Below are 10,965 nucleotides of genomic sequence, written 5' to 3'. Positions count from 1 at the left end.
ACCGCGACTGGGCCGCCGGGACCGAATTCAGCCGGGCAGGGGGAGTGAAGGCGGCCGTGGTGGGAGGGTCGTGGCCGTCCTAAGGACAGCCAAGCACAGGGGCTGAAGTCACCTCGGAGGAGCCAGCGCTGATGCTACAAAACCCAGGTGTTCCATCCTGAGCCCGCGGCGGTCCAGGAACGGACAGAAGCTTCGTGTTAAAGACAGCAGTGCCAGACATCCTGTGAACCCATACTTTACGGTTCTGGGGGGCAGGGGGGCGGAGCGGAGGGGGAGCGTTCTGGCAAGAAGCTCTTGTCAGCGTAAAGTGAGCTGCAGTTGTGACTGCGGAGTGGGCTGCCATGCCTGCGACCTGCGGTCTGGTTGGTGTGGCATCTTCAGGTTTCACAAGCTTATACAACATCCTTTGGGGAGCTTTTGACCTTGTTAGAGGAAGGGTGTCGGGTGTTACAAGATAGAGTTAAATAGAAAGATAAACCGAGAATGTCAAATGGTAGTATGAGCGCGTTTTTTAATTGCTGGGTTGTTAAATTGTCTGTTTGAAGGCTATAACCTGTAAAAAATAAACACTTACATCTTACCTTTTCTTAGAAAGAAATAGTGGAAAGTTAGTTGTGGGATAAAGGTAGCTTTGGGGATGATGAGATGAGTGAATAACACATCCGTAAATCCAAATGTGTAGTTTTCATTTGTTTTTCAAAAATACCACACTGGCCTATGTAAATTGGAGATTTTCCTCAGATATAAATATGAAAACTGCACATTGTAGGGCTTTCTTCCTCATTCAGAATCCATCTTAACACAGTTTTAAAATGATTCACGGTTGTAGCCTAACAAGTACATCCAAAAGCACGTATAGTGTTTTATATTGTTCATATAACAACAGAAGTCTCTTTGTTCTAATGTACAGTTGCTACATCAATTTCCTCAATGTAAAGCCTATTTTGTGAGGACCTTCAATTGTGCAGGTGTGAATGGTGATGAATCATGTTCTCAATCTGAGCTAATTTCCCTTTGGGTTAGTGTGTGTGTATGATGCATAAGAACTTTAACATAAAGGATCTTACATCCAGATATAAAGGTATTTTAGTCCGGAAATTGAGTTTTTGCTTGAAAAATACTTAACCTTGGAACGGGCCACCTGCATCCTGTAGGGTTTTGGTAAAGTCTTGCCTGACCCCAGGCCGTACTTGCTCTCTCTGAACTGTACCTGTCCTCAGTGACTGTTCTCTGTGTTGTGATTGTGTTCTTAGGTGTTAGTTTCACCCACTAGAAGCTCATGGGGCTCCCGTCTAGTGTCTTTATCTTTGTATCTCTGGAACCTGGAATAGTGTTAACATGTAGTAAGAGCTACATTTTTTTTTTGTGTGTGTGTGTTTTGTTTTGTGAATACATGTGGGTTACCAAAACCAGATTGTACATTTTGGGAAGGGAGAGTTTTTATAGTTAAGGATGGAGATGCATACCTATTGAGCTGTGCTAAAGGACAGTTTCCTTCTTTTCCAAGCCCACCCTAACTCTTCCCCCATTACCGCCGCCACCACCACCACCACCACCACCCATGAGGAAGAAACCAAAGGGAAAAAACCAACAACCAAACTATAAATTATTTGGGGATCTAAGTAGTGTGCTGTACTTTTAGATTCCAGATGGTGGAACGTTGCCCAGCCCTCAAGGCTGTAACTGCTATCCATAAGTTGGCATTAGACTTTTGTCACAAAACAGTTGGCTAGTTCACTTATAATAATAATTTCAGAAACTCTGCTGATTCTGTGAATATTTAAGACTGGTTGCTAAGTGGAATGTTTACATTTGAAATAGAATCAGTTTCTGCACAGAGAGAAGATTTAAGGATACAAAATGAAGAGTATAGTTACTCCCTTTCTTAGAAGTTACCATTGTCAGAGGGGAATTTTTACAGTAAAGCTTTGAAACCAGAACTCTTAGCAAACTAGAATTGATGCCACACTCAATTTTATGAAAGGTTAATGATAACAATAAGTTTTTTATCAGAGAATTAGTTTTGAAAATAAATATGTGTGTGGTACATTACAGTGATACTTTAAGAAGGTCCACACTTTGATGTCCAATATGTTTAAGTCAAGAAAGAGCGATGTGAATTTGGAAGATTTTTAACAAGATTTTAATTAAGATTTTAGAAGGTTTTTGAAAGTTCAGCTGAATTTTCCCAAAGAGTTACATGAGAATGATGAAACACAGAAAGTAGCTTTCACGATAAAAGGAGAGAAGTCTAGAAGAAAAGAACAAGGGACACTGCTGTTGGCTAGGGTAAGCTTTGACAATTCCTACTCACTGTCATACCACTCTCCTCACCAGAATACACCTGTAGGCCCTGTTTCATTGGGATTTTTTTCCTCAAAATAGAGCCTTCTGTTAGAATAATAAAAATAATAACAACTTCCATTTATTGAGCACTATGCGCCAGGCCCTGTACTCAGTGCTTTATGAAATTGTTCCAGTCCTTGTTACAATCCTATGCTGAATGGATGATTATTTCACTTTATAGGCTCAGGAAGGTTAAGGAGCTTTCTTAAAGTCACACAGCTATTAAGTTAATTTACCAAACATAATACACTTACAGGGTATCTTATTAAAGGCAAGAGGAAAAATACACTCCTCTTCTATATTAGAAAAAAATCAGGTGTGCATTTTTTTATTGACAGTGACATCTGCCACAATTATATTACTTTTATCAAGGCAAGAGAGCTCTTCCTGTTTACCGTACATTTGTTCCAGGATTTTCAGAGCTTGGAATTACATTACCCCTCCTGATTTGTATTGCCTTGGTTGGCTTGGGTATGTCTGGTAAAATAACAACAGAGGGTATTAAAGAGGAGACATCACTTAGTTACCCCTTCCTGTGTTCTTTATGGTGTTTTTCAAACTCAGTTTTGTTTAAAACAGTCATTTCTTTGTCTTGTAAAGAAACTGAGCTAAAATTATGTTTTAGAATGCAATCAAATCTATCAAGTAATGAAGCTAGCTGGTAATTCTTTGACTATTAAATGTAGAGTATTCAGCATATTATGTAAGCAGAATTTATGGTAATATTATGGAAGTTTAAATCATTGAGATTTTCAACAGACTTAAATTATTTTCTGGTTAAGATATATATTTTTAAATATAGCATTGCCTTAGCAACATTATGGTCATAATAAAGATTTTTCTATTCAAATCCTTCTTTTAAAAAATCTAATAACATTTTGTTATATCCTGTTTTAAAACATTGATATTGACATTGAATTGTATAATATCAAAGTGGATTATTAGCATTATAAATAAATACAAAATTTACCTTCTTCACTAATGAAAAGAATTAATAGAATCCTCTAGAATCACAATCATAAATCCATGTGATTTTTCTGTTAATGAAAGGTAGGAAGAAAACTAACATCTTTTGAGAGCCCGGTATACCCCAAATCTGGTGCTAATAATTATATATAACTAGTGGCCTGGTGCACAAAATTCAAGCACTCGGGGTCCCTCAGCCCGGCCTGTGCCCTCTCACAGTCCGGGAGCCTCAGGGGATGTCCAACTGACGGCTTAGGCCTCAGGGAGTGGGCCTAAACCATCAGTCGGACATCCTTAGCGCTGCCGCAGAGGCGGGAGAGGCTCTTGCCGCTGCCACTGTGCTCGCCAGCCAAGAGCCCTGCTCAGGGCTCCTGGCTGAGTGGCGCTTACCCTGTGAGAGAGTGCTGATCACCAGGGGGCAGCTCTTGCATTGAGCGTCTGCCCCATTGTGGTCAGTGTGTATCATAGCGGCCGGTCGTTCCTCAGTTCAGTCGATTTGTATATTAGACTTTTATTATATAGGATTACCTCATTTAATTAATTTTTAAAGAACTTAAGGGGGTAAGCTTGTTTTATGTGTGGTGAAATTGAAATAGCTTCAAGATAAATTGTGTTTTTAAAAATACAGATGCGCATATATGGCATAATTCCATTAATGGTGTTTTTTTTAGATTTTAAAAAATATATATCTTATTGATTTTTTTACAGAGAGAAAGGGAGAGGGATAGAGAGTTAGAAACATCGATGAAAGAGAAACATTGATCAGCTGCCTCCAGCACACCTCCTACTGGGGATGTGTCCACAACCAAGGTACATGCCCTTGACCAGAATCAAACCTGGGACCTTTCAGTCCACAGGTCGACGCTCTATCCACTGAGCCAAACCGGTTAGGGCCATTAATGTTTGTGCTTTTTTAAAAAAAAAAGTCTGTCCTTGTATATGCCTAAAAAATTTCTGGAAAGCCTGGCAGGTATAGCTCAGCAGTTGAGTATCGACCCAGAAACCAAGAGGCCACCAGTTTGATTCCTGGGCAGGGCATATACCTGGGCTGTGGGCTCTATCCCCTGGGAGGGGGAGGGAGGGAGTGTCTCTAAAAGAATCAATAAAACATTTTTTAAAATTCTGGAAAGCTCTACAAGAAAATGTTAACAGTTGTTGACTCTGATAAATGTTACTAGGCGTTGGGAATAGAGTAAGGAAAAGATTTTATGCTATTTTTTTTTATCCTTTTGCAGTTTATTATAAATCACAGGCAGGTATTAATTTAGTTCTTATGTCCCTTTTAAGAGAAAGGAAATAAAAGGCGTCTTTGAACAGTCAAGAGAGTCAGTATCTGCAGTACAACTTATTTTACTTTCTTCATGTGAAGAAAATGATATTAAAGTAGGAAAAAAGATAATTGCCCAAGTATAGATAAGCTCATAGGTTTTCTTTTAGGGGGTGAGAGGGCAGATCCTAGATTGTCTTAGATTGTCTTCGCTCTGCCTTTGGACTTGAACTTCCAGTTTTTGGGCAAATGTAGCTCAGAGATAAATGGAAGTGGGGTGAAACAAAGACTTGCATGGGCAATATGATGCAATCACAGTGGCTCAGTTCTGGTTGCACAATGTAAGGTTCATTCTTTATTCTTTTTGCTTTGGTGTACAAAATGTGTTTTGCACTTAAATCCCCTCAATTATAAGAAAAAATTCTGAACCTCAACATGGTACTCATATCCTAAGACAGCTCTAAAACACAGAGTTAAGAATCCAAATATAGAGTTGGCTGAAAAATGTAGTATATGCTATTTACAGGTTTTGAATTAAATAAAATGGCAGTCCCACCCTTAGTCCCAGGTGAGAAGGGCCTCTGCCCTGGTTCCTGGGCTTCGGGGGGCCCTGCAAACACACACACTGTAGTAAAGAACACAGCTTGTAACCCTAAACATCTGCTCTAGTGACCAACACAATTCAAATCCCAGGGGAACACCTCATCACATCTCTTAGCTATGAAGTTTTGTGAATCACACTGCACCAGCATCAGAGTCATTGCTTTGGGTAAAGGGAGGATTTAAGTGGAAGAAGCACCTCCTAGGTAAAAGAAAAGACTGGTCAAATTCACTTGTCAAACCCTTCTTCTCAGCAACATGAATGCAATCAATTCTTGCATTAAAAAAGTACCCTTTCCTAGTATTGTTAGAAATGAATATCTTGCTTCTCTTTGTGCTCCAATGCATGGTTACAGAGGCATTCATGAATTAGCATGGTATTCTGAGCAGTTGCACATAGCAGCTGAGGAACATGCTGCAATATTAAATAATTCATTTTGCTCTTTGTATATAGATAGACTGAGACATGATGTTCATTAGGAATGATAGCAACTCTTTACATTAGTAACAGGATGGACATTGAATGATAGATTGTGAATAGTTTTATTTTTATTAAACCAATATTTAAATTTTTAAGAAAAAGCAAAACTCCAATTTAAATAACTTGTTTTAAAAGTATCAATTATAATTTACATTGTATTTTTTCACTTAAATGATTTTTTTGTATTAGGAAAAAATAACTTTTTGATGAAAATATGTACTCATTTAATATAATTACATTCCATTTTTAATCCTTAACCGTTTGGCTGCTGACGTATTTTTTTGGACATATGCCAAAACTGCAGCACTAATTGCGCGTGTATGGGAAAAAATGTAAAACACTTTTTATACAATAAACTCACTTGTATTGCTTTGCAACAACAAAAATTAAAAAATACCAATTGTTTACATAAATTTGTTTTAATTAATTTTGTGAATAAAATTGGCATTGTTTTCACCATTATTTAACAGAAAAAAAAAGTAGATTTGAAATATGTAATATTATTAGAACAATTAAAAATCGTATGCTCCGAAAACGCAACGTGCTTCACTGGACGCACAAATTCTAGTGTTTTGGAGCAGCATTATTACGCTCTCCGCAGTCTTGGCATAAAAAAAAACAGGAGCGCTATCGCGCTCTTCGCATTTTTGGAGTAACATAAGAAGAGCGCGATAGCGCTCCTTAGCAGTCAAACGGTTAATATAATTGCCAATAGAACATAAATTGTGTGCAAATAGTGATTATAACAACACACCTAGAGATTTCCCTGAAATTAAAGCAATCACATAGTATTTATGAATTATGAGTCTTTATTACTCATCCAGCATGGTCAGCTCATTAACAGAATACTTAGACATATCCAATAATAAGGAAATTCTATTGTCTTTCATATTTTGCTCTTACAAAAACCACAACTTTCACCTATTTTTATTTTTTATTTATTGATTTGAGAGGTTAATTTGTTGTTCTGCTTATTTATGCATTACTAGTATTGGTTGATTCTTATATTTACCCTGACCCAGGATTGAACCTGAAACTTTAGCATATTAGGACTACGCTCCAGCCAGCTGAGCTACCTGGCCGGGGCCTCACCTATTTTTCAACTTGTGTGTTTTATTAGTCAGCTTGGGCTGCGTAACAAGATACCAGACTGGATGGCTTAAACAACAGGCATTTATTTTTCTCACAGTTCTGGAGGCTGGAAGTCCAAGATTATGGTGCCACGGGGTTGGTTTGTGGTGAGGCCTCTCTTCCTGACTTGCATACAATCACGTTCTCACTGTCCTCACATGGCATTTCCTCTGTGACATGAAGATAGATCTGGTGACTCTTCCTCTTATTAGGACACCAGTCCTGTCTGATAAGAAACCTACCCTTTTGACCTTATTTAACGTTAATTGCCTCTTTCAAGGCCTTATCTCCAGCTACAGTTGAATATTGGAGGTCAGGGCTTCAACATAGGAATTTGGGGAAGCACAATTCAGACCATACAGATGTTATGGTGTATTTGTCAAGGTAGGAAGAGAGAACATGTTTTATTTTACACTTTGTTAGCTGGATTTATAACTTTTACATATTTAGACATATAGAGTCTATTTATACTCTTGCCTGGGGCACCACAACAATGAAAAAGTGTATCCTATAACTTGTGGCTAAGAGCGACTTCCATTCAAATCTAGCTAAAGGTGGATTAACAGAAGAATTTGTTAATGAATAAAGCTGACTTTCAATGGAATGACTTACATTATGAGATAGTATGCTCCCTGTCACAGGACATGTGAAAGCAGAGGATGGATGACAAGTTGGCAGGAAGGTTGGGAGGGATCGCCTGTGCTGAATAGAAGTTTAAACTGAATGATCAACACCCCTCCCATCTTAGGCTAGGGGACTGTCTAGGGCGAGGGGAAAAAATGGACACATATGTAATACCCTTTGTAATAAAAAATAAAATTTAAAAAAAAAAAGACCCCTCCCATCTTGAAAATCCTGCAACGACTCAGTTATCTGGAAATATGGGGTCTTAGGTCTTCCCCCTTAGTTACATCTTTTAGAAAACAGCTGTAGCTTTCTAAATGCTGGGGTCAGAGAAGTTTCCCTCCGGCACTTGGTTTCTTCTGAACATTGGATCTATGTTATCTTTTTTGTATTATCTTTTCAGCCACAAAAACTGTTTTCAAGTTGTATGTGCTTTCAAAGACAGACTTTTGGAATCTAATATCTCAGGTTATGTGGTAAAATTACTGAATTACAACAATAAAACAAACCTAAATGCATCACTTTCTGTAGTTCAGATAACCTCCAAGGCATTTGATTCATATAAAACCACAGTCATGAGGGTACATTACAACCAGATTTTACCATTCTTTAGAAAATAGCTGATAGGTACATATGTGGAGAAGTGGAAAGTGTTGTTTACCAAGATCTAACCATGGAAAGGCTAGAGTTACGGATAGTCTTCCTTACCCCAGAGAAGTTCCTTTTCATAATGAGAATTTTCCGAGTTTTAACAGGAAAGGTGAAAACTGTTATACTGAGAGCTGTAACGTATGAAAAGATTTTGTGGCAGGTCCCCTAATCCTTTCAACTCATTGCACAAGTAAGGAAACAGACTTCTTGCCTGAGGTTATACAGCTAGTTACTAGCAAAACCAAGACTAGGCCTAGGTCTCCTACTCCCAGTCCAGTATTTGCTTTCATATACCACGCTGCCATGGCCAGTTCATTAAAACATTTGCAATCTGTACTCCCAATAATAAGGATTAAAAGCACACTGGGTAGAATAATGTTTTTGTTTCTAAAGAAAAAAAAATTACCTAACAGAATATCTAATGTGATAATTTCTCTTTCGGAGCTCTATTATTCTGGGTACTGAAATCACACAAATAGTCCAGAATTCTCCAACTAGAAGGCCCTGAGTGGAGGCCGTCAATTTTTCCTCTCTCTTCTCTCTCCTTTCTTCTCTCATTTCTCTCTTCTCTTCTTTCTCTCTCCATCCCAGCAGGATGACAAATCTTGCCATCCCTCTTCTGTCAGTGTTCATTCTTTTATTTTTAAATAAAAATAAAACCTATAGGCATTTATAATCCTTCTCCATAAAATGCTCTAATACTTTACAGCACTTAAATCAGAAAATTCTTTTTGACTTCTAACCTAGAGGCCTCCAAAGGAAACTCCTTTAAGATAATTATATATACATATCAAAAGAGTATAGAAAAACTAGAAAACCTTCAATGAAAAGAAGGGATGAATCCATAAAAAGTAATTTCACTTGCAAAACACAGACTGTGTAAGGAATTGAAACATGAAGGAAAAGGCATCAAAACTAGAACGTAGGTCAAATCCACCAAGAAGAGGAATGAGTCAGGGCAGTTACTGAAGGCTGAGTGATAAGAGCAGAAAACCCCAAACAGGAAACGAAAGTCAAATGACAAAAGCACAAAGGGAAATTGAGAATGCTTTATATAAGGACCTACAGGCATAAAAAGGAAAATACTGCCTTATTAGGTATTGGAGGAGGGAGATGCTTCCCTCACTAGCCTGGTTAACACAGAGATTCCAAGGGGGTCAGCACTGCTCCATGGGAACAGGTAGGCCCACTGTCTCCCAAGAGGCTTCCTCTCCCGACATTTGTAACTCATGGGGAATTGTCCTCAAAGCCCCAATATCCTGAACTCTCCATTGAAGGCAGTAATAGTGGCTTCCTAAAAGGAGTAAAGTAGACACTGTTCATATAGCACCTTGAGTAATGCCTATTATTTAATCAATGCTAGATAAATGGAAGCTGTTATTAATGGCATTACAACGTTAATTCAGATTTTTCTTATGCTTTAATTATCTATTATAGATACAGTATGGTAGTTACATGACCTTCAAATACACAGACAACTACCCTCCCAGGAGAAAAGGCCATTGTTTGTAATCTGTTTTTAGTTACAAATTTTACTATTTCAAGTTTATAAAAATAGAGCCAGAGGCAGCTTAAGCAATTTTCTCACATTCTTCCTCACAAGCTACAGTATATCTTGAGACATAATCTGAGCAATGATTTAGACTGATTTAATTGTAGAAAATCTATATTTGCCCTGTTTTAAATATTTCTTCCTTTTTCTTGGTTTTTTTAAAAAAAATTTATTTAGATAACATTGGTTGATAACATATATGTTTCAGGTGTACAGTTTTATAATATATCATCTATATATTGCATTGTGTGCCTACCAGCCAGTCTAGTCTCCTTCTGTCACCATGTATATGACCCCCTTTAGCCTCTTGATTTTCCCATCACCCCTTTTCTCCCTGGTATCCACCATTCTGTTGTCTGTGTCTGTGAATTTATTTTATTTGTTAATTTGTTGCTTTCTATATGAGTGAAATCATAGAGATCTTGTCCTTTTTCATTTGACTTATTTTCATTTGACTTATTAGCATGATACTTTCAAGATCCATCCACATTGCCACAAATGGCAATATTTCATTTTTTTTATGGCTGAGTAGTAGTCCGTGGTATATATATTGTAATTACAATGGACATATATGTACCATATCTTCTTTATCCAATCATCAGTCAAAGGACACAGTTTGCTTCCATGCCTTGGCTATTTTGAATAATGCTGCAATGACTATAGGGCTACACATATCTTTACAAACAAGTGTTTTCAATTTTTTAAAATAGATACCCAGAAGAGGGATTGCTGAGTCATATGATAGTGCTTTTTTTTCCATAGAGGCTTCATCAATTTACAATGTACAAGGGTTCCCTTTTCTCCATATCCTGTCAAACACTTAAAATTTCTTATCTTATTGATAATAGTCATGTGAAATGGTATCTCATTGTGGTTTTGATTTGTATTTTCCTTATAACTAGTGAAGTTGAGTATCTTTTTATTTTTATCTGTTGGCCATCTGTGTGTCTTCTTGGGAAAAGTATCTGTTCAGGTCCTCTACCTATTTTTTAATTGGATTGTTTGGGGTTCTTTTGTTGTTGAGTTATTTGAGTCCTTTATATATTTTGGATATTAGCTCTTTAACAGAGGTATCATTTGCAAATATCTTCTCTCATTTGGTTGGTTGCCTTTTCCTTTTGTTGATGGTTTCTTTTATTTTTAGTTTGATGTAGTTCTTTTCATTTATTTTTTATTTCATTTCCCTTGCCTTTGGGGTCAAGTTCACAGTTAACTCCTCTGATACCAAGGTCCATAACTTTAGTGTCTATGTTTTCTTCTATGTATTTTATTATTTCAGGTTTTATATTTAGTCTTTAATCCATTTGAGTTTATTTTTGTGTATGATGTCAGATAGCAGTCTAGTTT

This window comes from Myotis davidii, unplaced genomic scaffold (genome assembly GCF_000327345.1).
Source record: "Myotis davidii unplaced genomic scaffold, ASM32734v1 scaffold362, whole genome shotgun sequence".
Lineage (NCBI taxonomy): Eukaryota > Metazoa > Chordata > Mammalia > Chiroptera > Vespertilionidae > Myotis > Myotis davidii.
This window is presented reverse-complemented; position numbering follows the sequence as displayed.